Raw genomic sequence first — 6,000 nt, forward strand, 5'->3', positions numbered from 1 at the left:
TTTAGTAATAAGTTGGAGATTTGATATTTCACAGAAAAGTGCTACCAAGGGGTATTTCGGATCTCATATCTTCCGAAGGACTTTTTTGTTCGCCTTGAAATTTAACAAACTTCTTAACCTAAGGTTGAACTACCACTGGTGTAAAAATGAACGTTATAACATAAGTAGAAAAAAAGCTCAATTTTTACAATCGCAAATTTAACCGCTAAAAATCGCGAATTTTTCAACCAAAAATACATTCAAATATAGCGCTTTTAATTCTCTAAAACAAGCAAAAAAATTTCCATAATTATATTTGACTATCAAAAGTTACAGGCATTCTTGTTTCCACTGCCAATTATATCTGGACAGACTTTAATTTGTAATTTGCCACGAACTTGTAATTTTCATCCTAGCTTTTGTAATTTCCCTCCTACATTTTGTAAATTCCCTCAAAAGTGAAATTTCCATCGTTTGGAACTTCAACCTTTTTCGAATTTGTTTATTAACTTCGAAAGTATATGGAATTAATATCCAATTAAAATACTTGATTTGCGTTTCTATGACTTTTTTGAAACCCCTTTTTAAATTTCAGATTGATTGATTTCCAGTGTTAAATTGACGTCTTTCAGAATTGTTAGAATTTCAATCCAAACCATGAGATTAACCAGGAATCCCATGCTTGTTTTTGTGAAGTTCTGGATAAATTACCCTCGATCCAATTTCGAAATGTTTTAAATTTCAAAAATTTCAACATTGACCTCGAGAAATTTATCCCGAATTTCCCTCATAACCATGAGATTACAAAAGGGTACAAATTGCATAGGCGTAGCGAGATACCCTGCAAAATTTATGGATGAGAGTGGATTTTACGACACTGTTATTGTCTTTGTTTTATGAAAAGATAATGAATATTTAATAAACGTCTGCACTTTCTCATGAATTTTGCAGGGTATCTTTGATTACCAATCATTGATAGCAAAAATCAATCAAAATATAGATTATAAGAACAAAAGTGTCAAGTCCAACGAAACCTCGTATTTCTAGGTAAAATGCGAATTTTTTTCGATTAAAAATTTCTTTATAGTTTTAAAAGAAGTTATTCATTTTATCGGAAAACTTTCGAGAGGTAAACTTCTTCAAATTTTGCGAATTCTTTGTTATTTGTGGAAGCTTCTTTACTATAAATATCTTTAGATCTAAAATAGCTGCTGCCTCGAAATTTTGATAGAATTTAGTTGAAAGAATCGCATTAGTAAATATGTAAATATTGACAAAATTTGCCGAGGATTCCCTGAACAGTAACCTGATAACAGCAGTTCGTAATTTTCTTACACGCACGGTAAACCTCTGAAGGCGCTTGAAAATTATACATCTGAGGAAAATAGTCCTTCCGCGGAAAATTCTACAACAAGAATCTTTTTGTGCGCCGGAAAGTTAAAAACTGATACGGCGCCCTATTTATAAACACAATCAGGCAACTTTGTTGTCGTTTCTAGTCCTTTTAAACGAACGCGGTCCTTACGATTTCGATATTGCATATTCGTCTAATTCTTATGTTTTCACAGATCCCTTTAGAGCTTCAGCGTGGTGTGCAGAAAACATATTCACAATCTGACCCGAACATATCAAATTTGATGTTCTGTGCTTATTCTCGCAAGGCTTTCTTATGTTCTATCAACAAAACTGTCATCACACAATCAACAAATTAAAAATTGTAGCATGATTTTATTCAAACTCTCTAAAACTTGAGTATTCCCAAATTCTTAATTGCTATCAATGATACAATTCAATAGGATATTAGGAGTGGTATCTCCGCCTATTTTTTTATTACCTCTATAGTTCAACGGTGGCTACAGGCAATGCAGTATAAGCCCGAAGGGCTACAATCGAATCTCCTTGGTAGGATTTGAAGCCAACAAATCCTACCAAAGTTGCGTGGCCTTGAGCGGCTCGCTTTTTTACAAAAATGACTGATTGAAACTAAAATTTATCGCTAAATTTCGAAAATAATATCAATCGTAAACAAAGTAATTGCTAGATTCGCAATCTGTCGTCAAAAATACGGCGCATTTTTTTAAGGCTTCACTTTTTCTTGTCTGAGAAAGGTTAGAGATTCTACTCTCTATCAAAAATGTTCACGACGTTAAAATTCAGAATTGTTTTTGTAAAAGTTATTCACAAAAGATGTCTCATAACAATTAATATGACACAAAGAGATCCTTTGATAAACGTTGCAAATCTAGTGAAACACAAACAAGAACTTTCTATACAGGGTGTCCCTAATCATGGAGGTATAAAGAAACAGGAGAAGTATGCTATTGTAACCATGCTCGCCCTACGATTAAAAAAATTACGAGGTATGCATGCTCATAATCTCACATATCGTTCATTTTTAATGAGCTCTTTTGTTGATAGGTGAAATCTTATTGGCTAACTTAAGTGTTGGAAATAAGATGAGACGAGATTCATTGTTTCTGACATTGGTGTAAGAAAATATTTGGACTAAAAAAGGGCCTGTAAACTTTGCAATCCTTCATCAAATGACAAGATTTTTCGATCAACATTTTCTTCAAGGTGAACTCTAGTGCTTAATACTTTCCTCCAAAATTCTCCAGCGACTTTTTGTCTACAAATTGGGTCTGAAATTGTGTGTGCTTATACATAACTTTTTATTTTCTGGCTGGAGAAAATATCTTTTCAAAACAAAATTTAATGGATGACAAAATTGAACGCAAACTTATTTCGTGGAGCTAAATTTTATTTTATTCTCGTATATTAGAAGGCTAGAAATCTTCGATGCTGATAGTAAGAATGTTCAGAGCAAACTTGAGTTCTACTAAAAAGTCGTATTTCATCGGGCGAGCCTAGAATTTCTTTTGATTTATTACATAAAAGAAATCAAAAGACTTTAACGACCAATTACCGACAAATTCATCTCCTGTCTTTCTTTATACCTCTATGCCCTAATTAAAGAATCGAGTCGAAACACAACTATGAGTAGAAAGTTTTATGTGTACACGTTTGGCTGCATAAATCGAAAATGATGATTTTGCCATACAAATCGATGACGTCATTGAATTGATTTCAAATTTGGACCCACACTTTGGTGTGTGGTGTGGTACCAGACTGCAAAATTTGAATGTGCTGCCATCTTCCAATCAAAAGTTACCAGCATATTTCTTAAATTAGTATTTTGAGAAATATTTTCTTTCTCAAATTACGAATTTAAGAAATATTCTTATAAAAAGTACTAACGTCAGCAAAACGAGATAAAATTTTGCAGAAGCCCTCCTCCTATCAATACCAGCTTGTGAGCAAAATTTTGGCAACTGGCTATTCCTAGTTCAGAATTTATGGCCATTTCTAGCTTTTGGCCAAGTTTACACGTTTGGCTGCATAAGTCGAAAATGATCATTTTGCCATATAAATCGATGACGTCATTGAATTGATTTCAAATTTGGACCCACACTTTGGTGTGTGGTGTGGTACCAGACTGCAAAATTTGAATATGCTGCCATCTTCCAATCAAAAGTTACCAGCATATTTCTTAAATTAGTATTTTGAGAAATATTTTACTTCTCAAATTACGAATTTAAGAAATATTCTTATAAAAAGTACTAACGTCAGCAAAACGAAATGAAATTTTTCAGAAGCCCTCCTCCTATCAATACCAGCTTGTGAGCAAAATTTTGGCGACTGGTTATTCCTAGTTCAGAATTTATGGCCATTTCTAGCTTTTGGCCAAGTGTACACGTTTGGCTGCATAAATCGAAAATGATGATTTTGCCATATAAGTCGATGACGTCATCGGATTAATTTCAAATTTGGACCGAGACTCCAGAGTATGATGTGGTACAAGACTGCAAAATTTGAATTTGCTGTCATCTTCCAATCAAAAGTTACGAGCATATTTCTTAAATTAGTATTTTGAGAAATATTTTATTTCTCAAATTACGAATTTAAGAAATATTCTTATAAAAAGTGCTAACGTCAGCAAAACGAGATGAAATTTTGCAGAAGCCCTCCTCCTATCAATACCAGCTTGTGAGCAAAACTTTGGCAACTGGCTATTCCTAGTTCAGAATTTATGGCCATTTCTAGCTTTTGGCCAAGTTTACACGTTTGGCTGCATAAATCGAAAATGATGATTTTGCCATACAAATCGATGACGTCCTTGAATTGATTTCAAATTTGGACCCACACTTTGGTGTGTGGTGTGGTACCAGACTGCAAAATTTGAATGTGCTACCATCTTCCAATCAAAAGTTACCAGCATATTTCTTAAATTAGTATTTTGAGGAAATATTTTCTTTTTCAAATTACGAATTTAAGAAATATTCTTATAAAAAGTACTAACGTCAGCAAAACGAAATGAAATTTTTCAGAAGCCCTCCTCCTATAAATACCAGCTTTTGAAAATTTTGGCAACTGGCTATTCCTAGTTCAGAATTTATGGCCATTTCTAGCTTTTGGCCAAGTTTACACGTTTGGCTGCATAAATCGAAAATGATGATTTTGCCATACAAATCGATGACGTCATTGAATTGATTTCAAATTTGGACCCACACTTTGGTGTGTGGTGTGGTACCAGACTGCAAAATTTGAATATGCTGCCATCTTCCAATCAAAAGTTACCAGCATATGTCTTAAATTAGTATTTTGAGAAATATTTTATTTCTCAAATTACGAATTTAAGAAATATTCTTATAAAAAGTACTAACGTCAGCAAAACGAGATGAAATTTTTCAGAAGCCCTCCTCCTATCAATATCAGCTTGTGAGCAAAATTTTGGCAACTGGCTATTCCTAGTTCAGAATTTATGGCCATTTCTAGCTTTTGGCCAAGTTTACACGTTTGGCTGCATAAATCGAAAATGATGATTTTACCATATAAGTCTACGAGGTCATCGGATTGATTTCAAATTTTGACCAAGACTCCAGAGTATGATGTGGTACAAGACTGCAAAATTACGAATTTAAGAAATATTCTTATAAAAAGTGCTAACGTCAGTAAAATGAGATGAAATTTTGCAGGAGCCCCCCTCCTACCAATACAAGCTTGTGAGCAAAATTTTGGCGACTGGCTATTCCTAGTTCAGAATTTATGGCCATTTCTAGCTTTTGGCCAAGTTTACACGTTTGGCTGCATAAGTCGAAAATGATCATTTTGCCATATAAATCGATGACGTCATTGGATTGATTTTGACCCAGACTCCGGAGTATGATGTGATACAAGACTGCAAAATTTGAAAATGCTGCCATCTTCCAATCAAAAGTTACGAGCATATTTCTTAAATTAGTATTTTGAGAAATATTTTATTTCTCAAATTACGAATTTAAGAAATATTCTTATAAAAAGTGCTAACGTCAGCAAAACGAGATGACATTTTGCAGAAGCCCTCCTCCTATCAATACCAGCTTGTGAGCAAAATTTTGGCAACTGGCTATTTCTAGTTCAGAATTTATGGCCATTTCTAGCTTTTGGCCAAGTTTACACGTTTGGCTGCATAAATCGAAAATGATGATTTTGCCATACAAATCGATGACGTCATTGAATTGATTTCAAATTTGGACCCACACTTTGGTGTGTGGTGTGGTACCAGACTGCAAAATTTGAATATGCTGCCATCTTTCAATCAAAAGTTACCAGCATATTTCTTAAATTAGTATTTTGAGAAATATTTTATTTCTCAAATTACGAATTTAAGAAATATTCTTATAAAAAGTGCTAACGTCAGCAGAACGAGATGAAGTTTTTCAGAAGCCCTCCTCCTATCAATACCAGCTTGTGAGCAAAATGTTGGCGACTGGCTATTCCTAGTTCAGAATTTATGGCCATTTCTAGCTTTTGGCCAAGTGTACACGTTTGGCTGCATAAATCGAAAATGATGATTTTGCCATATAAGTCGATGACGTCATAGGATTGATTTCAAATTTGGACTGAGACTCCAGAGTATGATGTGGTACAAGACTGCAAAATTTGAATTTGCTGTCATCTTCCAATCAAAAGTTACGAGCA

Source organism: Clytia hemisphaerica, unplaced genomic scaffold (genome assembly GCF_902728285.1).
Source record: "Clytia hemisphaerica strain Z4C2 unplaced genomic scaffold, Clytia hemisphaerica genome assembly, whole genome shotgun sequence".
Classification (NCBI taxonomy): Eukaryota; Metazoa; Cnidaria; class Hydrozoa; order Leptothecata; family Clytiidae; genus Clytia; species Clytia hemisphaerica.